Below are 25,903 nucleotides of genomic sequence, written 5' to 3'. Positions count from 1 at the left end.
ATAAGTGCTGCACTCAGCTCACCCAAGGGTGCAGCTTCCGTCACACCCTCAGTTCATTGACAAAAAGTTGGGGAACGATATTCCAAATCTCACAGGCACCTGCTTGGTGTTTTGTAGCCCCGTCTATTTTACATTCCAGGACTTGAGCTGGACAAATCAAACAGAACTGGAAATACTTTGATGACAGACAGCTGCGACTATTTAAAGCATGACTATTAAAACCCTTTCCATCCTCTCATTCCAGACGAAGGTAATCATGCTGTATTTATGTGGTGGAATAGATTTGGTACATTCAGGGTGTTCTGTTAAAGGTACATCTAGGGTGTTCCTTTAATTCCGAAAATAATCACCATCTCTTCATGCCAGGTAAATGTAAAGTCCTCCAATTTTCTCAACTTGTAAATGATAATAAAATTATCCATTTTCCCCCAAAAATAACCTATTAAGGGGAGTAGATAAAATTGATTCAATTATAACATGTGTAAATGTTTATCTCAAAGTAGCATTTTTTCCATAGCTTCCACAATGTTCCCACTTCCAATTCATAGGAATACCACACGGTCCGCTCCCAGCCTTGCTTACCTTCTGTCATGGAAGTTTTCATCTCCGTTATCGCAATGGTTATTATTATTTTGGAAGTTCAGCTTCTCCACCAGTGTTGTTTTTGGACCCAGGGAGAAATATATTCTTTCGGCCTACATTCAGGTGAATATCCACTAGACCCCAGCAAGCATCTTTCATCCAATGAACATTTTGTTCCATCCAGGCTTCCAAGTGAAGTTAACATTTTAATATTACTTCGAATTTATTTTTAATCACATCTATGATTTTATAATAGTATTTAAAAATGATAGTTCACATCATTTTGTGATAATACCCAAACTCTGCACCCATTGACTGCCACAATCTCTACTAGAAGAAGGACATTGAAGTCATTTTCATTTGTTTTTATCAAAATGAAAGAGAACAAGGGTGACATCAACTGAGAGTGAAAGCATCCTCTTCACTCTTCACACCTCCTCTTCCCCAGGGGCGGGCATCATGTGAGGAATAGGCTTCTGTATTTTCTCCAAGATTCTTGCTCCAGATCAAAAATTTTCTCTGGTGCTCTATCTGCTGCAAGGATAAACTCCAGTTTCTTACCCTGACATCCAGCAACCTGGCACACCCATCACACTTGATTCCACTTTGCCCCAAAGCGAACTTCCCGTTCCAGCTCAAGCGATCTAGTCAGGACAGACGGGACAACACAGCTTAAGCTGGTCACTCCTGAGAGTCTTTCCCTCTAAATATCTCAGTCCTGCCCACCTGTCTTAACCCATTCGGGCTGCTTTTACAGAATACCGTAGCTTGGGGGGCGGGGAGGGTGTTGTCTAAACAACAGACGTTAATTTCTCCCAGCTCTGGAGGCCGGATGTCCAAGATCAAGCTGCCGGCAGATTTGGTGTCTGGGAGGACCCTCTTCCGGTTCACAGACGGTGTCTGTGCTGTATACCTGAAATGAACCCAACATTGTAAATCAACTATACTTCCATTAAAAAAAGAAAAAAAAAGAGAAAAAAAAAGAACGTTGAGAAATAAAGGCCACTGTCCGACACAGATACAAAGTGAACGCTCCCATGAGCTGCATCCCTGCAACGACCTTCAGCACCTTCATTTCCTTTATCAGCTCTAGGTCTAACATGGAGGGGAAGTGAGACCTGGCAGAGTAGGTAATAAACCACACTGTTATTTATCTATGAGGTCTATTATCATTCATGGCTGGTATAGTCCACACTTGACTTTCCATGTTGTTTTAAAAAATAAAGGAGCCCAGCGTCCCCTTTTCGGGATCGTCCACGGGACACGTTATGTGCTGGTCTCACTCCTCCTCTGTGTCCCGTGAGGCTGCGTTGGAATTGTTGGGCTGATTGCAGTGGTTGGGGACTCCACTCCTCGGCCAAACCCCTAGAACAAAGAGGGTCTCCCGCAGGCACTGCTTTCAACTCCTCCTTGGGGGCAAAACCCTGTAGAGGATTTCTACCCAAATATCTACTAAGCCAGAAGATATTACCCAGTGCACATTTCCCCCTTCTTTGTGGAGCAGAAACGCTCACCAATTGGATAACGATTTGGGATAACTATTAGCCAGAAAGGAGTCAGAGGAGGTGAAATCAAATCTTCACAGCCTTCCCTGACACCTGATTATCATCTGTCAGTCTTCTGGTCTTTCCTTCCTCTTGCTTTTTTTAAAATTGCAGTAAAAGCGTTTACATATTTCAAGAATTTGTAGATTTTATTACTTCAAAGTTCAAGCCAGCCTGTGTGATGTGACAGGTAACGTGTTTACATCTGGCAATGAACAAATTTGATTACATAACAGCAGTTGGACTAAGAAATATCTCTTCTGAAATATGATACTGTGACATGGAAGCTGGTTATCAGCAGACAGCTGTGATATTTTTTAAGCTTTTAACTGTGTACTACAAAATCTCTATGGCTAGGATGCAGTTAGCAAGAATCAAGGTCAGAAAACCAATGGTCTCTCGTGTACAAATATAACATGATTCTGATTTGTAATTCAAAGAACTGACAGAATTAACATTTAAATTAAATGCCAATCCACTGATGTCTCATAGCTATTTAATATCATACAGTCTGTAACCCTCTCTGGTGCTAATTTTTCTCCTGTCTATTAATCCCAATTTTATGGGATTGCTGTGGACAGTAAATAAGATAAATTATACAAAACATTTAGCACAAAATCTGCCATCCAGTAAGTCCCCAAATCCTGGCTGGGTTCACTTTTAAGGCTATCTATGCAGTGTTAACTTTGTTCTTTTCATTCAGATTTGTATTTATTCATTTTGTTTGTTTGTTTCAAGCTTTATTGAAGCATAATCGGTAGTCCATTCACTGCACTTATTTCGAGTGTGACGTCATCATCACAGGCAAGGTGTATCTGGCTTCCCCCAGATTTCTTGGGGTCCACTTGAAATGCGTCCTACACGTCCTTCCTTGCACCCCCCACTCACCCATCTTCAGATAACAGCTCATAAGATTTCTGCCACTTTAGATTAGCTTGCATTTTCTGTGTGTATAGAAACGGAGTTATATAGCATCTACTTTATTTCTGCGTTTCAATTCTTTCACTCAGTATAATTATTTTGAAATGCATCTCTTTTGTTGCGTGTATCAATGACTCATTTCTTTTCCTCTCTGAGTAGGATTCCGTTTTATGGGTATACAATTTCCTTATCTATTAATCTACTGAAGGGTATTTGGAGTATTTAAGATTTGGCTATCACAAATAAAGCTGCTATGAACATTCCTAGATCTAAACTTAGGAGTGAAAAGAATAAAACTTCTAAAAGAAAACGTTTTCTTTGGTTTGGGAAATACTTCTTAGTTATGAAATGAAAAGGAAACACTATGAAAGCAAACAAATCAAAGACGTATACTTACCAAAATTAAAAACCTCTTCAGATGACATTGTTAAGAGAATGAAAAAGTAAGCTACACACTGGAAGAAAAGATGTGTGACATATATGTCTAAGAAAAAACTTGTTTCTAAAATATATAAAGAACTCTTACAACTCAATAACCATAAGAACATAATTTGAAAAAAAATAAGCAAAGATTTGAACAGCTCCTTTGCCAAAGATGATATATGGATGACTAATTAACACATAGGAAAATGTTCAATGTATTTCTGCATTATGGAAATAGAAATTAAAACTGCAATAAGATATCCCTTCATGCCCGCTTGAATGGCTAAGATCAAAGAGTGACTGCAACACCTGTGCGTGAGGACGTGAGCAATAGGAGCTCCCCTCTGCTGCTGGTGGGCATATGAAAGGAGACATCTTACATCTGCCTTGGAAAACAGTTGGCAGTTTCTTGGAAGTTAAACATAAACCTACCAGATGACCAAGCTACTCCATTGCTAGGAATTTACCCAAGAGAAATAACAGCATATGTCTACATGAAGACTCCTAGCTCTAAGCTGAAAGAAACTAAACCAGACTCGATGTATAGAAACCACTATCTCAAAGAGTGATTAAAGTTTTGTAACATCAACCAGTCCCTCAAAGTTCATTTAAAATTCTGTAAGGAGAGAACAACATCAGGTCTTCTTCATTTTCATTGGTTATTCCCTAAAATGTGGTGGAAATCAAGGGCATGAGAAATTACTATATAAAGGGAAGAAGTGATACAGAAACACAGAGGAAAAAGAAAAACAAACTTCTTAAAGACAAGCTTAAATACATAAATGCTTTATCAAGTAGTCCTGCATGATTTACAAAGATAAACAGTCTCTCATGTGGTATATGCTTTAAGACTTTGCATCAAGTATGTTAATTCAAGTTAACAATGGATATTACATAAAATGTACAAATGTAGTAAATCCCTTCACTTACTTTCAGTCATTCACGTACTATATTAAGTTGTATAATTCACACCCCAATTGACAGTTACAAAATAAACTCTTCCAGAAATGTGAAATCTTTGTCGAATAATTCTCCCCATATGTTTCTGGCAAATAAATAATTGAGGCTTAAGAGAAATGCTATCTCTGCTCTCGTTTCAAAAGAACAAAGATCTAGCATCCTTTTCTAGTTTTTAAAAAATTCTTCGCATCATAGATCAAGTCACTTACATTTGAAGGAAGCCAATATTAATATTTCCTTTTCATCTTAGTGTGCTTATAAAGTAGTTCAAACGATTTCCACACATCTGCAGCTTAGATGGAGATACAGCATGTCTTCTAAAAATGTAATTCTAACATTCTCACCCTTTAAAGATTCTACAAAGGACTGTCAACCAACTGTTTGGCCTAAATCATCTGGCTAATCAGCCTATGGCATCAGCTCTAGTCAAGTGGAAGAGAAGTAAAAATGAGACTTTGCTGTTTGGTAACAAGCAGAGTAAGAATGACACCCCCCATCATGTTCTTAGTCATTTCTTTAAAAGGCTCGCCTAAGCAATCAGAGACGTAGACAAAAAATCTTAAGTGCAGTTTCTCTTCATTAACAAAAAAATACGTTGTGTCATGACACGATTTTGTTATGACACATTTGACATGAAATCTCAGGTAAAAGCAGAGGTAAAAGTAACAAGGCAGGTAAATTTTCTATCTCTTTCTGTCATAACTTTTTTTACTCCCTCCAAGCACACCCTGTTTGCATCAAGCCACACAATTTTATCCTATACTGTCCTCCCGAGTGAAAAAGAACAAGACGAAACGAAACCCAAACATGCATTTATCTGAGTTTCAGTTCTCCCAATATCAGAAGGAAAAATAAGTGTGCATTAAACACACGTAGCGATATTGAGAAGAATTGTCTACACCTCCAAAGAATATATGATCGAATCATATGGGTGAGCCTGACAAGCGTGGTAGGCATTTGTTCTATTTCTTTACAAGAGGGACAAACCTCTATTTTCTCCCCAGATACTTTCCTGAGCGCTGTTTGTCAGCACTTAGTAGTTCTTGTTTGGCAGTGATAATCTTTCTAAGTTTGACAGATTTACGTAATTTCAAATTGTTTTCAAGGCTCACTTTCAATTCGTGTTTCAAACTGCACTATGTGAAGCATGTAAAACACTTGTTTCAATGAGAACATGATGGTTGCACTTAGTATTTACACAATATGACATAAATCATGTCAGAATTAATAAGGTCTAATTCTATTAATGTCAGAAAAGATTAACGTAGGTTCTCTCTTCTAAGCAGACTTACTCGATACTCTTTGAATTATTCTTGACAGTGTTAAAATTAGACTAAGCCTACAAATAAAATAGGCCAGCAAATAAATTGAAGTAATAAATTAAGGCATGGTGTAAACAAAGGTATATGAGCTGGAAGGAGCCGGTTTGATTGAAAACCCGTAGTAGACTTGTCATCGACAACAACTTATTAGTCTCTCTCCTGATGGTTCTAGTTGCCTCTGAATTGAATTTGTCTCCACTGTGTGTTTGTTACGAAAGGCTAGTTTCTTACTTGGGATGTAAAAATGTTAATTATAATTAAGAGAGGCCCTATTAAAGCCAGAGAGCATAGTTTTATGATGTAACCAAAGATGTTTTACTTGTCAGTTTGATTAGCTTGATCAGAGGTGGCTAAAATTTCGATCTAAACCTCATGAGTTCATGCAGTCAGAGAAAGTGTGAATGAGAGGTTTAATCTGAGTAGCTCTTTTATTTCTACATTTGTTTGTGTTTGTTCCCTTGTGCAAATTAGTACTCATGGGGATGTGTTTTTCCAAGAAGTGGGAAAAATGTCTTTAATTTAACCTTTCACTGAGCTTCTATCCAGCCATGAAAGGCATTGCTTTCATTAAAAAAAAAAAGTTTTTATTTTAAAATAAGGTTAGCATTCCAACTGGCAGTATATGATATTATTCCTGTATTTTATTAAGAGAGATATAGATCAGGTTGGGGAGGCTGGAAAAGAAAGAGAAGAGGTAAAGTTACCTGAAATACTTAGAAAAATGTAGGAACAATACACATCGCCGTGTTCATAACGGGAAAATACTTGACTGAGGATGTGACAGGTATGTACATATTGCTTATGATGGGTTTATATTACTAAGGATACATACTATTTAAAGTTTAGTTTATGTGATGTTTATTTAAATTGTCTAAAGTATTCTGCATAAAATTCATTACAATCCAAAGAACAGAACTAGGTCAACTTGAAGAAGAGAATTTTGCCCCGATGATGAAACAAAAATAAGTCATGTTTTTATTTTCTCCCAAAGGATATGGTTTGGAGACCATGGGTTAGTATTTATATGGCTTCAAATATTCAATTGAAAGGAATAAAATGGGGAATATGTAGATTATCACTGCAAGGTGTGCCCACTGGGAGAGACAAAGTGGAGATTCCGTACATAGGGGATTTCTGGACCCTGCCCCACGCCCCTTTCCCCAGCTGGTCTCCATTGCTCTCCTGTAATAAATCGTGACTGTGGGTACCACAGTTTTCAGGGCGAGTTCTGTGAGTTCTGGCAAATTACCAAGCCTGACAGTGGTCTTCGGTGTCCAGAACTCTCAATTGGTGTCAAAAATGAGGATTGTCTTGGAGACTCCCCAACTCTACAGAAACACACCATTCACGTACAGAGTATTCTTGCCCAAAATACATTAAACTATGATCTATTCATGAGAAACAATTAGACAAATTCAAAATGTGAAGCAGTTAATAAGAACAACTCACCTGAACTCTTAACTATGTCAATAATCTGAAATCAGATAAACCAAAAATGTGGAAAGAATGCTTCCAGAATAAAGCCTTATAACACTTAGAGGAAGAGAGAAAATGTTTCTCCTTACCATGGAATAAAAGTCTTTCGGGTCAGACATTTTAGGCCAAAGTAAGTTTTGTACCCATCCCTGAACCACTAAGACGTGACGAGGGTTTGCTGAGTTCTGCCTGGTATATATAAGCCACGGGCTGGGGACCAGGTCTGGCAGAGCTGCTGAGCCTATTCCGATGCTGGTTTGCTAAGCCTATTCAGATGCCACCCCCCAAAACTGAGGATAGAGTCATGTTTCCTTATCACGTATGTTACATGGAGGGAAGAAGTAAGTCACAACAGTGTCCAATACACCCACATAATTTGTCCAGATTTGGGGTTCAAACAACCCAAACAAGAAAGGTCCACCTTCTGCTGAGACCATGTTGGATTACAAGCATTGGAGACACTTAAAAGATTCAGATTCCAACGACAGAGACCTAAGTTTTTAAACATATTTCCGTGTTTAATTTTAAAAAAATTTCATTTTATATTGGAGTATACTTGATTTACAATATTGTGTTAGCTTCAGATGTACAGCTAAGTGATTCAGTTATGTGAATACGCATATCTATCCATTTTCAGATGCTTTTCCCATATAGGTTATTACAGAATACTGAGTAGAGTTCCCTGTGCTATAAAGTAGGTCCTTGTTGATTATCTATTTTTATATATAGGCGTGTGTATACACCAGTCCCGAACTCCTAATTTATCCCTCCCCTCTACTTTTTCCCTTTAACCAAAATAAGTTTGCTTTCTAAGTCTGTGAGTCTGTTTCTGTTTTGCAAGTAAGTTCATTTGTATCATTTTTTTTAGATTCCATCTATAGGTAGGTGTAGTATCATAAGTAATATCATATGATATTTGTCTTTGTCTGACTTACTTCACTTAGTATGATAACCTCTAGGTCCATCCATGTTGCTGCAAAGGGCATTATTTTACTCTTTTTTATGGTAATATCCCATTGTACATATGTACCACATCTTTATTCATGAGCATTTAGGTTGCTTCCCTGTCTTGGCTATTGCAACATAAACCAAATACCCCTGAGAGAAGAATGACAAATAGCAGCTCTTTGAAAATCACTAATTAGCACAGCTTGGAGTATCACTTTCCTATATTCTACAAATACTCTTGACTAAGACACCACTAATATTGATGAAAAATATCTGTAGCATTACTACCATGCTTCATCATGAAGGATGCATCCCCATCCAACTATATTTTTTCCCCTAATTTGGCCAGGTAAGAGCAAGATTTAGATGGCCTTGGAATGTAAAATCCCATGATTCTAAAAATAATAGAGGAAAATAGAAGTGATTCAAGAGAGTATAACTTTTTTAAAAAAAGAACACAGGTTAATAAATTAGATGTCTCTAACAAGTTACATTGGACCTAGAAATTAAAAGCACATCTGAAACAAAAATAACATTAAAAATAAAAGTAAAAATAAAAAATAACATTAAAAATAACATTAAAAATAAAAGTAAAAATAAAAGAAATGCACAATTAAAAAAAACCCAGGAATATCTCAGTGTAAATGAGTCATCTACATGATCAGACATGGAAGAATCTGCAGATGATAAACAAATGAACATGAAGTTTTAAATTACACAAATCTAGGACTATAGCTAGGAATGTTGTGGTTGCCACATAGGGTGAGATGCTGAAATCAGAAATGATACTTTTGTTGCCAGCACAGACAAATTGAATAGCTTTAAAAAAATATATGATATTCACTTGATAACAAAATTAAAATAAAATGGCCATTATTTTGAAACATTTTGTAAGAAAAGAATTCCTAATCAGTCCTAGCAGTTTGGGTAATTATGTGTCTGATTAGCCTAGAAGAAAACACATACTAAATTGGCTTTATTTTTAATCATAGAAAATAGGTTTATTTTTCTTTGTTATGGTAAAGAAAAAAATTACAATGATCAAGCCTTAAAATAGTGTCTGAAATTCAAATACGAGGACTAAAAACAGAGTAAAATCATAAAAGTGACTCATTTTCTTTTATTGGGGGATTATACATTCTCTACAAATCCTCAAAATACGAGTAAATGCCAATTTGTAATAGTTCAGAGCTACAAAACGGAGAACTGGTTGTAAAAGGGACTGACACAGACATGTGGCATTTCCATGGGAACACTTGGGCAGTCTGATGAATAATGTAAGCCAAATCCATTCTGGAAAAGGTTTCCTAACCTGATTACCTCCGTAAACATAAAATATTGACTTCTGCATCTGACAAACCCCTGTATCAATGGATTAACTGCACAAAGGACAGCCAATCATTCCCCTGCTAACACGACACAAAATACCAAATATGAAAGCTGTTTCGATCTTGATGGGAAAGAATCAATTTTACTTTTAACCTGTTCAATCCTCTCACTCGTGTTCAATAACAATTTACCCTTTAAATGCTACTTAATTTAGCCCTAATTTATTTCCTGGCAAATGACTCCAGGCAAAATTGAATTCAGTAAGGACCCATTTTCCCTTCTTAACCTTCATCCTTTCGAAGATGTTGTAGGACAAATCATTGTAGCGTTTTCAACTTTATTTTTAGTGGAATTTATTTAAAGAAGACTATGAGACAGTTAAACAAAAAAATTAGTATCGTCTGTTTGTTCAGACCACATCCGGCTTCTGCTTGAGAGAGAAGAGTGAAGTGATCATGTGAACAACCACTAAATGAATCAATTACAAATATATTTGAAGATGCTGGGAAGAATCCAAAAGCAAAGAGAAACAGGGAGAGTTGAAACTTGGAAAATGAAATTAGAAGAAGAGCTGTAACTTGCAGTTTCTCAGGTCAACAGCTCAATCAATCTCCATAGCTAAAACAGCTAAAACTGCAAAAAACGAAAAAGGTAGGGAACGCCACTGCCTCATTAGTTAAAGGTATCAGACATTGGCGTTCGGCACTGGAAAGGAAGTTGGAAAACGTGAAGGGAAGATCTGGGGCAGCCTGAGAACCAAGGGAGTCAAACGATCTATGACTAATATGCCCAGAAGATTGAGGGGAAAGATTGCCTCCACCAAATAAAGTCAGGATAACAAGAGTAAGGGGGTATATGTGTAAACACAGCTGATTCACTTTGTAGTACAGCAGAAACTGGCACAACAATGTAAAGCAATTATAGTCCAATAAAGATCTGAAAAAAAAAAAAGAGTAAGGGAAAATCGTGACACATGACAGATGCCATGGGAGTTTAGAATAAGGAAGTAAAAGAGATGCTCCGAATCGGGGCGGGGGGGGGGGGCGGTAAAGGTGGGAAAATTTCTCTGAATTAGTATAAAAATAAAGAGAAGAAAAGTAGTTTATATATACATATAATAAAATAAGAGTATCAAGCAATTATGTTCAAAGCCCTATTTATCTGTGTGTGTGTGTGTGTGTAAAATGATGGAGACAAAGATATTAAGAAAATAGTACAAGAACAATGGGGAAGAACTCAAAACCACCATATTGAAGCTGCACCCTGAACCCCATAAAATGAATGCAGTGATCTAAATAAAGCCATGTTTTGTGAAATCTAAAAATCCTAGGGGTGAAGAAAAAAAACTATAACAACTTACAGAAATAAAAAGCAAGTTTCCTACAAAGACAGAAATCAAAACAAATTCATGCTTCTCTACCTCAATGTACATTGGAAGAGAAATTAAATCGATTCCTCTCATGCCTCCTAGACACTGGACGCCAACAGTACAATGGAATGTGCCCTTCCAGCTCTGAAAGAAAGTAATTTTCCTGCTAGAAGTTACGCCCATCAGATCTATGCAGTGAGGAGAGAATAGACGTCTCCAGACAGGCAGTGACCAGAAGTGCTCACCCCTTGGGGGCCCTTTCTGTCAGAGTTGTTTAGGTTTTCACGCTTGGACATTCTATTCCTGACCGTCCACCTTACTCAGTTCTCCATATTAATCGGCTGGTAGTGAGAGAGTAGCACTGACATATACACACCACCAAATGTAAAATAGATGGCTAGTGGGAAGCTGCTGCAGAGCACAGGGAGATCAGCTCGGTGCTTTGTGACGACCTAGAGGGGTGGGATAGGGAGGGGGGGAGGGAGGCTCAAGAGGGAGGGGATATGGGGATATATGTATACATACAGCTGATTCACTTTGTTGTACAGCAGAAACTAACACAACATTGTAAAGCAATTATACTCCAATAAAGATGTGTATACACACACACAGACACACACACAAGTAAAAAGTCTTCACAATGTATTTCTTCTCAGCAGGACTCTGTCTCCCCTGCCCCTACTCCATCCCATGCCGCCTTCTTCTCTGTGGGTGCTCCAGCAATGTCTCCCTTTTCCCCACAGAACACCCTCTAATTCATCCCTCATATGGCATCTCACTTTTTTCTGAAATGTATTCATCTCACTAGAGGACCTCCAAGCTCTCAAGAGCTTCTCATGCACTTAGGATACACTTACATTGTATTAGTGTAGCCATGATGCTCTGGTCCTGCAGCTGGAATCTTTCCAAGGGGAACCAAGTTTTCCAAAGCCAGTTGAATCAGCCATGCTGTTAGTTCCAACACAGTGGGTTGTTATTCTTGTCTGGGTCACACAAAGCCCTCGCTTTATGCAAGATCCTTTTTTTTTTAAGCTCTTTATTGGAATATAATTGCTTTACACAGTTGTGCCAGTTTTTGCTGTACACCAAAGTGAATCAGCTGTATTTATACATATATCCCCATATCCCCTCCCTCCCGAGACTCCTTCCCACCCTCCCTATCCCAGCCCTTTAAGTCATCACCCATCATCCAGTTGATCTCCCATTTATGCAAGATCTTCTCCCATGTTCTTCACTCTGTCTGATTCTCTCCCAACACCCATCCTGTCTAATTCTTACTCATTCAAACTTTCTATCTCCCACGGTTCTGGACTTTTGATGAATGCAGTGACCGTGTTTGTTTTTGATACCAACATACAGTGTCAAAATACAGATAAAATTCACCATCACAACAGCTAATGAGAGATTTGTGTTAAATTGACCAAGTATATCGTCATCCCAACATTATAGGATCTGCAATAAAAATGTTATATTCCAACTCTCAATGTGGTACAGATTTAATAATGACAGTATTCTCTTCTTTTTCACTTCTGGGAATACTTCCTTCTGCGGAGAGAGTGGTGAGTGTGGCACGGCACAGAGGGAACAGAAAAATCCAGATGATGTTACTGCGCGGAGTAATACAAAGAGAAACTGCCAATCTTCATTACCATCATGAAAATATTTTCACACTCTTTACTGAAGAAATTTCAAATCTGCAGACTGATTGCAAAAACTGTACAACGAACACCCATGTATTCTTCGTTTAGATTTACTGCTTGTTAATTCCTCTCTCTCTGAAGGTGCGTGTCTTCCTCCTCCTCCTGCTCCTCCATGGCATCATCCTCATTATTATTATGGCCACAACTCATAAAGAGCAACTTGCTGGCCTCCAGATCCTTCAGCCCTAAAGACGTTCTCATCCATCTCCTAAGAATCAAGCTGTCACCTTACGCATCTGCAATACAATGATCAAATTCAGAAAACTTACCATGATGCAACACCCCTATGCCTTGTAGAGTATATTCAGATTTCCCTAATTGTTCTGTTAAAGCTCTTTTTCAGCATTTTTTTTTCAATTAATTCAACATGCAACCTGGTGTCAGTCGCTTCACTTACCTACCATGTCTTCTTCTGGAACAATTCCACAGTCTCTGTAATTTATGACATTTACGTTTGTGAGGAATCTTTGCAAACTGTCCCTTGGTTTGTGGATTTGGGGCAGCTTTCTTATTTGAGACTCAGGGCTCTGTCATTGCTTTGTTGGCAGAGATGGTCCCAGAGGTGTGAAACATCCTCAGGTCAGCACACTGCGGGGCATGTACCTGTCCCCCTGAACTGTAGTCATGGGGCTACGGTGGCAGCCATCAGCTTTCTCTGCTGCAAAGTTACCTTTTCCAGTCATCATTAATAAGCTACTTTTGGGGACATACCTTGAGGCTGTTCAAATGTCTTGATCCCAACAGACTTTTACCAAATGATTTTAGCATTCATCGATGGCTCTTGCCTAGATCAACTATTCCTGTTACAGCTGCTAACTGGTGATTTTGGTACCTCCATCATTCTGTCTGCACTTATTAGTTGGCATTGCACCAGAAGTAAGGCTTTCCCTCCCCGATCTCCACTTTTTAGGGCTAATTTAATCATGTTCATGGAAATCAGCCTTATAAATATTAAGCTATGGCTACGATAGCACAGCAGATATATGTCTGGTATCTAGTATATCATGTGGACCCCTGGATGGAAAACTCAATCTGAATTGAGTCCTGATTTTATTGATAACATGCAGAGCTATTAGGAAAATCACTTCACATCTCTACGTTTTAGTCTTTGTATCTGTCCAGTGAGGATTTTGACTACTTAATATCAACGTTTTCTTTCAGTTTTGATAGTGTATAACTCTCGAAATATTTCAGTCAGTGTTTGTGTGGCCCTAAAGATTTTTAAGAGAGGAAATTCCCCCTTCTCAGTCTTAATGACAGCTGGCTTGATTAATTGCAATTGGCCAAAAACTGGCAAAGAATTCCTCACTCCATTAACTTATTTTGGTTCTCATTGAACTTTTAAATTCACTTACTTTCCCTTGAACTTGTCTATTTCAAGCTTATTCTCATCAGTGTTTTTTCTTTGGCAACCGTATTTGGAAAACGCACAGACTGAGCACCAGTGTGGGAGGCATTATACAGCTACAGACATTCCATGAGATGATCACGGGTACCTCACTTTGCTCTAGATTAATTATAGTCCTGCAGCTCCCACTCCAAGGCAGTCTGGGGGTTAGACGGCTGGGCTGAGGGAGCTGTCATCCCAGTGATGACATTCAAGGGGACCGATTTTCTGAAACAAATTCTGTACCAATTTCAACCTAAACTTTGAAAATGCCATATAACCATTTAAAAAGATGGTCATAGATGTGTTTGTAGCAAATTCAGCCCTATAAATTCCAAAACTATGAGAAAATCTTGTTGAAGGCTGAGAGCTGACAAAATGTATAACTCCAGGAACCATTTAGAAATGATAATTTTACCATCATTACTAATACTTCACAAGAATCTAGAGTGCCGCATGAAAAATCATCCTGGGCATAGTACGAGGAATGTAAAATAGTTAAGCATATATTAAAGGTTTGAAATTTCCATTCCATAAACATCAACGTAACTGCTTGCTCCTCTTGACATTGTTCAGAGAATAAATTACATATATATAAAACAATTTGTTACTTTCATGCCTGTCACTTTTAAACTGTAAATTTTAAATTGCAAAGTATTAAGGAAGGTTTAGAATTCCACTGTGATTTTCCTAGAAATAAAATATTAGAAAAAACATATGATAAATCATCTCTCTATCTGTATCTATCATCTAGGTTTGATGTGTATATGCACATCTGTGCGTAAATATATCTCTATAAATATACGAGCATAATAGATCATTTTTATTGAGTACTTCTTTGGAAAGAGGTGCTAAGCACTTCACATGAATTATGACTTTATATAAATTATGTCATTCAGTCTCATTAATAACCTTATGAAATAACTACAACCACTGTCCCATTTTGCAGTCAAGGATATCAAGTCAAAAGCAATTAAGTTGTCTATAACCTATTAATAAATGGTAGAACCCACTGGGGAAACAGACAACTAAGTACTATGTCTTTTATTCTTAAAATTTATTTAAACAAATAATTTATACATGGATGTGTTTTTTTCTTTTTCTTTCAAGGCATATTTATAATGTATTATATAATATAATGTCTATAATATAATATATAGTATATAGCTGTAGTATATACATAATTTCCATCTGCTTTAATATTTATATATATGTGTGTATGTATTATGTGCTCACCAAAGCTCTGTGTGCAAATACAACTCCCGCCTGTTTTTCAACAGCAGGGGGACTCCAGATTGGCCACGTGGGCTGCCCTTGTTACAATGTTTTTTTTAAAAACATTTTTAATTTTTTAATTTTTTTATTGGTTGCCCTGGGTCTTCGTTGCTGCGCACGGGCTTTCTATAGTTGTGGAGAGCAGGGGCTACTCTTCGTTGCTGTGCACAGGCTTCTCAGTGCGGTGGCTTCTCTTGTTGCAGAGCATGGGCTCTAGGCATGCGGGCTTCAGTAGTTGTGGCACATGGGCTCAGCAGTTGTGGCTCGAGGGCCTAGTTGCTCTGTGGCATGTGGGATCTTCCCGGTCAAGGGATTGAACCCATGTTGCCTGCACTAGCAGGCAGATTCTTAACCACTGAGCCACAGGGGAAACCCTGGTCCTGGTTACAGTGTGATAGAGCTGTGCCTGTGTTCTCTGGGGGAACGTTGTTCTCTTGGCTAATGTTAACCTTTAAACCTTGCTAAGACCCAAGATTGTAGGAATGGACAGCAAGACACTTACCAGTGGTCTCTCACTGTAACAGGGGGCGGCTGCTCTCACCTCTCTCCCCCAGTTCCCGATTCTTAACTCTGGCGTCCACAACACAGCACACTGGCTGTGGATTTGAGAGTCAGAATCTTTTAGGAGCACAACCCAGACTCAAAGGTGTCATCCCTCGGCGGAGCCTTTGGATGTGTGATCTCCCATTCTGTCACCAGGTTTAGGATAAGAGGCACCTGGCCATGCCAGTCAGTGTCTTGGGTGTGAGCTCCCTCCCTCCTTTCTTGGCTGTAAAATGAGGTGTTTGTTGGTAGTGATTCACAAGGCTTTCTGAAAGTTCACGGACGGTGATGCTGGCAGAAGGGTTGCGGCAAGTAATGGAAAACATATCAATAATATAAAATAAAGAGTTTCCTTCTTCATTAACAACAATCTAATGTAATCAGCCTGCCATTGGATGGAGGGCTAGTCCTCCCTGGAAAGGTCCAATCCGAGGATGCTCAGAATTGGTCTCTCCTTTAGAACTGGGCTCTACAGGAGCACCAGCACCAGCAATTGCCCATCAACCTTGGTGAGTGGCCCTGAATATATTTATGGCCAATAATGACTTTAGCAACGTATGTGCATAAATCTCTGTGCTGTATGCCTCCCCCCTCCCCCACCTCTTTCTCGTTCAGTGGGAAAAGCGTATCTCTGGAGCCTGTCTAACCTTGTCTTGGCTGAATTAAAGGGCCAGTTTCCATAGCAAGTTAAGAGTTCATAGGAAAACCGGGGCTCCTGGATTCTCGATCTGGCGATGGTAGCTTCATCCAACATCCTCCCCCACCAGGAGTTAAGAACTGCTTCAAGGTTTAGAGGTAAAAATTCAGGAAGGAAGATTGGAGGACAACCAAGGTTTATGACCTCCTCCTCCCTTTTTTAGAGCTTTTGTTCACCGGCGCCTTATTTTATATTGCAATTGAAAACACTTGAAAAGCACCTCATCAAACAAGCATGCAAAAATGAAAGCGGCATGGAGCCAATTGGCTGCAGTTAATTTTTAATTACGCTCTCTCTCCACTCTGACTTTATTTATTGCCAAGCAGCTAGACGGCTAGAACCCACCAGAGGGGAAATCACCAGGTCTGTGTGAATGGGAACGTCCTTACAGTACATGGTTCAAAGCGAGATTACAAGTGAGACTGACACTTTTCACAACAGCTTGTTTTTTCCTCCTTAAATGTCATCGTAACACAGCCCTGTCTCAACAAAGCCAAGGTGCACAGAAATGTACAAAAGCCGCAGCTCTCATAGCCCCCCGCTCCTGCTGGAGGGAAAGTCCTGTTCCAATTACAAGAAAAACATCAGGGCCTGAATTAAGAAGGAAACATCAGGTAGAAAACAATCTACTGATCTCTTTATCGTCAGTTGAATAACCAGCCTTAATCATTTGGAGACTTAAAAAATAAAAGGAAAATTTGCGCTGTTATGAACGATTAGATTGGTTTTAAATCATCCACATACTCAAAGTTCACTGCTTTTCACCAAAACACAGTAATCTTGCCTTGGAACCGTACCAGTTTGTGATGGCTGACGAACTCCACCAGGCTGGCTGCATTCCTTCTGAAATGATGCCTTATGAGTCGAATAAAACCCAGAGTTTGTCAAAGATGCTCTCACACAATTGGGATGCCGATGTCAGAAGATGTGGAGTGAAAATTGGGACACAATACTATGGTTGCATAGCTTCTTTCACTTTTTTCAGATCAATTGATCACAGATAAAATTACACACAAAAATAAAGCCAAGAGAACGATAACTATTGTCACTCTAAATCCTCTGAAAATACAGATCTTGAGGTAAATCTTTTGGGAGTACGTGCATTCTTAACTACGAAGGAAAACAACTACAGTCAGCTCCCAATAACAAAATAAATCAGTGCGAACTTCTTGGAAGATGTGTTCATGTGTTGATACAATACTGTAATAGGTTCTTTTTGTATTTGTACCACGTTATACCCTACTTATCAAGCGTAAATCAATTTAGTATCTCTAACACAAACATAAAATTCTGATAACCTTCTCTAATAGACAAAGTATCCCAAGCTATCTTGCCTTGCAGATAAGCCTAAATGGAAATGCCTGTATGAAAAGCAGGATTTTTTAATATTTTTGAGTTGTTTTGTTTTTCACATTTTGCAGTGGTCTTGCTGCTTGGAAGAACGGCCACAAGGGAATGTTTTACCTTAATTTATACTGACCTGGTTTTATAAAAATCAGTAATAATGAGTACTAAGTATTTTAATTGGTGAACGCATACCCCGTAAGGGTGTTAAGTGAGTTTTTAGGCCATTTTCTGGGTACTCAGACCCCCAAACTGGTGCATTTATCATGACAGCCTTTGAGTGTTTCCTTTGCAACCTTTGATCCAGGGACAATATAGTACATGTGTTTCTAATTGACTTGCACTTAGCTCATAGAAGTCTGGTTTTGTGGAGGAAATGTGATGTCCAAGAAGCTGCTGAGAGGCACTTTTCTTGGAAAAAGGAAGTAATGTCCTTTTATTTTATAGTTTACCAGCTGACTTCTAAAGATTGGAATTTATTTCTAATGTATGAAAGCACAAAGTTCAAGTATGTTCTAAATTTGGCCTGGTGTCTTTCCATTTCTGATTGGAATGATGTCACGGCATCAAGCTGAAGCAAAGAAACAACACCTCTGGACCAAGGGAGCAGAAATTGCATTTTCAGGATTTCTTTCTCTTGGAATTCCCTTTTTTGAAGCCAGGCACGATCAATCCGTGATGTCATGTTTCCCAGTAATTCTAGAACAAAGTTATAGCTCCTTGAGCAAATTTGTTTACTATCTTAAAAACTCACTTTAATGTTTGCTAAAGGTTTTATTGCTCCGTAGAATCCTTCCAACCTGCAATAGTGTGTTTAAATTTTGAGAGTTCCATTTTAGAAAGTAAACCACACTTTCCTTTCAGCATTATTGGAGAAAGCAACCTGTGTGGTGTAAAGTTCAAGCCTTCAGATCCACAGACCTTGGATCTTTCTGCTTTCTTGGCTACGTGATCGTGTACAAAATAATCTGTGTGTCAGCTTATTCATCTATGAAATGGACAGTAACGCTTACCTGCAGTTACGGCAAAAAAAAAAGCAAGTGGGGTCATGCCTGAAAAACAAGTAATTCGACTGGCATTCTTAGCCACTCAACAGATGATCATTTCCTTCCTTCTTACTGCCTTGAACAGGAAGCCCTTCTACCATCATTGACAACTATTCCATATAATGAGTTTTGCTAGATAACAAAACCTGCTTTTAATCACATTTCAGGGAGTGGGATTCCTATGGCAACCGAGATTTATTATCTTCTTGGAAACTTCAAAGAGTTCAATGGATAGTGAAGCTACATTTTGAACTCAAATTTAAATATTTAATTAAAATTTTCATCATGCCTGGTAGACTTTTTGACCTCCCTACAAAGAAGAGAAAGATTGGAGAGCTTCTGGCCATAGTTCCTCTGTCTCTCACCCTCCGCCTTTCTTTTATCATAGGTCAGACTTCCCAAGCATCTCATCAGCTCTGACAACATCTATCAGGTCTGTGGCTGATCCACAGAGCCCTACTGAAAACTAATGCCACTGCGAGGATGCTTATTCCATCACAAAGCTATTTTTCTTGGAAACAAAGTGAGATTAAAAATATATGCATGTGTGTCTATAAGTTAAAATAATCGTTAAAGTCCTTCTCTAATGTTTGCATTTTGAAAATAGTCATAATTTACTATTTCACCAAAGCACGTCCGTAGTCTGTGCAATACTTTATTATGCCAAAATACAGGATGGGCAGGTACTCGTAATCCACAAACCCCAGGTAATCCATCCTGCTTACAAGTTGTTGTATCTGCTCTCTCACCTGCTCCCTGATGGAGACCTTGCTGGCTCCCACCTCCACGAGCATAAACTTTTACAAAAACAACCTTAAGGTTGTTTTTCATTTAAGTGTCTCTGTTCTCCTCTTGGTTCTTATATAGCTATCATCTCCAAACTCATGAGTAGCATTGATTAAAACTATTTGTTGTTTGTACCTAATAACACTCAGCTTTATAAATGAGTATGAAAAATCTAGCGAAGAGAGCTGTCTGTACACACAACCTGGAACAGACCTCGCAAATGTGACCATTCTCTCGAAAGCACTTTTTCTAGTGTGTTTCGAACCATGCTGGTTGGCAAAACCATCATGTGGCACCCACATGGCTGAGAATTCTAACAATACTGATAGAATTTGTTGACAGAGCAGAAAAATGGAGAATTATTGAACACTCAGTGAGCAAATTCACAATCTAGGATAAAGTAATTATATAAAAAATAATATGGAGAAGGGTTCTGGAGTTAATTCCTACTTTTTCTTTATTATGGCACCCTTGATCATGGTACATGATGTGGACTGAATGTGGAGTCCCCCCAAATTCATGCATCAAAACCTAATCCTCAGTGTGAAGGTGTTAGGAGGGGGGGCCTCCAGGAGGTGATAATGTCATGAGGGTGGAGCCCCCATGATGGAATTAGTGCCCTTACAAAAGAGACTGAGAGACATGATCTTCCCCCACCAGGTGAGGACACAAGAGGCATCCTTCTGCAGTCCAGGTGCAGGTCCTCACCAGACCCTAGATCTGCAGGCACCTTGAGCTTGAACTTCCAGCCTCCAGAGAGTGAGAAATCAATGTCTGTTGTTTAACCACCCAGTCTGTGGTATTTTTTTACAGCAGCCTGAGTGGACTAAGACAGTACATGTAGGCAGTAGTAATTCAGATAATCAGCTTTGTGGTCTAGTGTGGATTTCCCATTGTGTGTTTTCCAGATTAGGTGTGTACATTTCTGTGCATTTCATGTTCCCATAGACCTTCCTGGCCAATGTTGGGATACCATGTTTGTGTGAATCCTGGTTAGATTTCTGAATTTTTTGCTTTCTAAATGTTGATGTTCACTTTTCGTCCGTTGTCTCACAATGGTAATTTGCAGGCAGAGGCATTCATTAAATTTCCTTGGCAAATCAGCTCATGTGCTCATTTGTTTCTCCTCTCTCCTTTTAAAGCAGTTTCTCTTTTTTTGCACCCTCTGACTCAGCTTTCCTATAGCACCGATGAGGGGAAGGGAGAAGAGCTGAGACGGTAGTCTCCAGTTTTCATTATGACTTTTCCCAGTTCTCAGAAAGACAAGAAATCCCGCACATGGTTTAGAGCAGGGTTTCTCAGCGTCGGCATGACTGACACGTTGGGCTGGGTCATCCGTCACTGCCGGGCTGCCCTGGGCACAGTAAGATGCTTCACAGCATCCGTGGCCCCCACCCATTAGATTCCTGTGACAACATCCTCCCCCATCAGGAAAGTCAAAAATGTCTGCAGACGTTGTCAAATATCATCTGTAGAGACAAAAATCACCCTAGGTCAAAGACCACGGGTTTAGAGCTGATTCCTTTTAAGAAAGAAATTACATTTGGAAAGGATATTTTCATATGAAGTTACTTGAATAACGTGGCATTAAATGGTATGCAAAGTAATTGATTAATAATAGTAACTACAATATGATAATACCTTACTTATCTTAAGCACTTACTGTGCTCAAAACACTGTGCTAAATTCTGCCCATACATAACCTAATTTTATTCTTTTTGAGGTGTATATAGGCCTGGGAAGGATGTAGAAACTGAGAACTTCAAATTCCAGTGCCTCAGATGCTATAGAAGGTACCCACTGACATAGCCTAATACCGCTTTCTCACTTTACTCAGCATTAGCTGATCTGTTTTATTTTTAAAAATATTTTCAGCCAGTGATTTCAATCAGAATAAGGAGTCATTAAAAGATACTTACCTCAGATTCCTCCTTTGAAATAAATCCTGCCCTTCCATTCTATTTTTCTGTGTTCTCATCAGTGTCGGGCAATACATGTAATTGATTTTCCTTTCTGTGTTGTACAGCGATCACATCAAATTGTGTATTTATATGCATTCTTGCCATTTAAACTGTCACTCTGGGAAGTAAACTGGCAATGGCGTCTACCTTTGGCCTATGGGAATTATTAGTAGAGTGATATTACTTTGCTAGCCAGGTTTTCTTCTCCACTGATGAAAATTGATTTTCAGTATGCAGTGCAAGAGTTTCCAGCAGAGAGAAATGCACAATGAATACAGTTCCTGTGCTGTGTCGTATGACTCATTTTACATGCACAATTTCCACATAGCACAGAAGAGATTTTTATGTTCATTAAAATAATCACATTCATCTATGATAATTTCTTCAGAATTTGGTCCTGTTATCAGAAAATCTGTGGGCAGCTTGTCCAGCTGAGGGAGTGGAAATTCATAACTCACTGTCAACTCACGGATGCCCTGGTAGGGGCTGAAATTAAAACTGTGTCTCAAGACAGATTGACATTCAAGGCCAAGTTTCTTCCATCTCCTACAATTGATGACAGAATTGCACTGGACGGGCTCATCTGGACAACTTGAAAAATTATTTCATATCCTGAACTCCAATGATTAATACGTATTTTATTCTTCTCAATAAATCACAGACTTATGGAAGATAAATGAACAACCTTTTCTAGGTCCAGAGTGCATCAATAAAGAACTCTGTATGTTAAAGAAAAAGTGACTCCCGAGTTATAAATGTTAAACATGCTATTGAATTCCAAAAGGAAAGTACTAGAATGATCTGGCCATCAAAGCTGGTGGGTTTCCACGTGCTGTCATCATGGAGCACAGTCAGGACCTTTTCCCCATGTGTTCCATTTCTCTGGCTCCTCCGTCCCCATTGAGAAAGAAATAAAACTTTTGAAGAAACAATAAAAATTGTCAGACATGTGTTTCATGGGTCATCTCAACCTCTGTGCAGCAGCCAGGAGGGCGCCTGGCAGTTGGGTCTTTACATGATCCAAGGGAGGAGAGAGGGTGCCACGGACATAATTCGGCTTTGAATTTGACAGACATCAGATAGAGTTGCATCACTTCATAGCAAATGAAGTAACAGAAAATACAGGGCTGGAGAACGTGAGAAGCAGTGTGAAACAAGACGTTCTTCATGAGAAGGACAGACTTCAGGAGGGATTACAGGGAAGTTTCTAAAATCCCCTGGTTGTTCTCCTGAACAAATACAATTTGACGTGATTGCTTGTCATGAATTCTATATTAAATTGAAAAAGTGTTTAGATGTGTGGCTTCTAAGGGGGAGAGGGGTGGGGGAGAGATGGATGGGAAGTTTGGGATTAGTAGATGCAAGCTATTATACATAGAAGGGAGAAACAAGAAGGTCCTACTGTAGAGCACAGGGAACTATATTCAATATCCTGTGATAAACCACAATGGAAAAGAATATGAAAAAGGATGTATATATATGTGTACATGTATAACTGAGTCACTGTGCTGTACAGCAGAAATTAACACAGCATTGTAAATCAATTATGCTTCAATAAAATAAAAAGTAATGTTTAATAATTTATAATTTATCTCATATTTATTCACATGATGTTTTCATCACCTTCTATCTTCCAGATATCATGAGAAGCACTTAGGGATAAACTACTACATAAGATAGCCACCATATTTCACTGCTTATCATCTCTTCACTACTTAGCGTAAGAGATACCCTGAATATTGAATTTTTTTTATTAGCTGTATTTATACATATATCCCCATATTACCTCCATCCTGCAACTCCCCCCTTTTTGCTGTTCCAGAAAATAAGATAGATAATATGAAGAATAAAGTCTGGTCATCATTAAATATATTGAAAATATAGTGAAAAGCTAGTTTCACAAAAGTTCTGAGTCATTAAGTATCATCTCTTTATTCAACAAAAAATATTTTAATAAGACTATAAGACTACCTATGGGCTTCCCTGGTGGCGCAGTGGTTGGAGGTCCACCTGCCAATGTAGGGAACACAGGTTCGAGCCCTGGGCTGGGAAGATCCCACATGCAGCAGAGCAACTAAGCCCATGCACCACAACTACTGAGCTGCGCTCTAGATCCTGTGAGCCACAACTACTGAGCCTGTGTGCCACAACTACTGAAGCCCATGCTCCGCAACAAGAGGAGCCACTACAGTAAGAAGTCCCTGCACCGCAATGAAGAGTAGCCCCTGCTCGCTGCAGCTAGAGAAAGCCTGCGTGCAGCAATGAAACGCAGCCAATAACTAACTAAATAAAATTATATAAAAAAAGACTGTAAGACTATGTGTGTGTGCTGTTTGCTGTGGCTGCCCCTGGTTTAGGATGGTAAAGACACAGTCGTCTCTGCTTTTACGGGTTATCAGTCCTGAGTTGAAAAAAACCAGTCTGCACGAAAACAAACAAATGAGCAGGGTCAGCACCATGTAACCCGGATGCAGCGCAAGGAAGGGGCTGGCTGGGCGGTGAAATCATCACAGAGCAATCTGACAGATAAGCCGGATGCGGTAGCGCTTCCCGAATAGCCTCTTGGAGAAGCTGACAATCGAACTGATATGAGATCTATGACAAGAAGCCAGACTCATGAATATCTGGAAGAACATTCCAGAGAGAAGGTCAGTTTCAGAACATTGCTAAGAGTTTTTAGAAACTGATAGCATGTCTACACTGTACTCAACCGGTGGGTGGAGATTCAAGACATTCAAGTCCTTGAAGATTCTATTCTCAATGCATCTGAGACCACATAACAATACAAAGCAAGGAAGTGGAATGGTCACATTTTTCTTTCAGAAACACTTGCCACCTGTTTGATGTTGCACAGGTAGAAGATGACATCTAGCATCGCCAGAGATTCGAAGGGAAGTGGATTTATTTGGAAGTATAACTGATAGGCGTTACTGAGGCAACTTAGTAGTCAAGGAGACTATTTCAATTTTTAAAAATGTTTCTTTTATTAAAATGAGTTACCTTCAGCCATCCAGCATTGGCCTAGTTTTGGTCTGGCTATTAACTTTAAAGAGCTTATGCTGATACACTGATCAGGTTCCAGCAAAAGTTAAATATACTTACAAGATGAGAGGCTAGCGCTGATGAGGTAAGGAGCTGAATCTACTTGGTGCTGATGCATCAACAGAAGTAAATTTACAGCTCAGCGTAACATTAATTTAGGTTTAGCAATATATAAAACTAAGCAAGAAAGTTATGCTAAAAAAAAGAGAAAGTTACACTGGTATTCTTTCCATGTTCTCACCACATCAAGAAAGAAAAGGATAATTATATTACTCTAAGAGACGATATTTCACAGAATGAACAATGTGATTTTTGTCTTAAAAATTGAATGTAATTTTGCCAAATAAAGAGAGACAGAGAGAGAAGGGAATATTGCAAAGAACAGATAGCACTTGAAAAGGCATGAGGATGTGACTGACAGTGGCCCATCAGGGAACGCCAGAAAACCTGGGTGAACAGATGACGTGGTAAATGGCGGAGGACAGCAGGTTGTAAAGCTCAAAAGTTGGTTGAGCCTAGGTTATGAAAATCCCCACATTTCCTGCCCAGGAGTTTGGATTCATTGGGAAAGGACAGTATGTGGATGTTTTCAGATAGAAAAATAAAACAATTGAATCTGTATTGCAAGCAGGTAAGACCAGGACAAAATGGTGAACTAGGACAGGCTGCTAGACTAGTTCCCCTCCCTAAATCAACCTTGAGGAAGTTGCAAAGTTGGAGGAAAACATAATCTGCACAGCACACACACACACACACGTGCGCACACACGCATACACACACGCACACACACATACACACAGTGAAATGCCCAGGGAGACAGCAAGGCCTGATGTAAGCTGTTGTGTGTATGGGCTGCAGGGAACAGGGTGTGACATTTGTTGCCTGGACACAGAGGTGGAAAGACAAATTGTAGGAGAAAAAAAAATCTGCTCTTACTTGTCCCCATTTCCAAGTCAGGATTATCACTGCTGTCCAATCATTACATAAATTGGAAAGAAGAAGTCATCCAGGGAAAGCTGAAGAACACCCTCTCCAAGCACAAAAACCTGGAGGAACACACGCTAAAGAAATTTACCTGCCAATTCTGCATCCCCTGAAAAGTTTAAAAATGAAACCGTGGCTGGACTTTGGTCTCTCCCTGACACACCTGACACGCATCTCCTGTGGTGGTGAGAGCCCCAGAGAGAACCAGCTCAAAGCCAATGACTAAAGTCCTGAGGACTGCCACAGGGACCAAAGTGACAGCGG

General features: G+C 39.1%; 1 pseudogene; it reads right to left on the bottom strand.

Moving 5' to 3' along the window:
* The window catches only part of LOC130851923 (eukaryotic translation initiation factor 2A-like), a 70,667-nt pseudogene that overhangs the window by 30,839 nt on the left and 13,925 nt on the right, over positions 1-25,903 (bottom strand).

This window comes from Hippopotamus amphibius, chromosome 4, assembly GCF_030028045.1.
Source record: "Hippopotamus amphibius kiboko isolate mHipAmp2 chromosome 4, mHipAmp2.hap2, whole genome shotgun sequence".
Taxonomy (NCBI): Eukaryota; Metazoa; Chordata; class Mammalia; order Artiodactyla; family Hippopotamidae; genus Hippopotamus; species Hippopotamus amphibius.
Note: the sequence above shows the minus strand (reverse complement) of the source record. Positions and strands in the feature narration are given on the sequence as shown.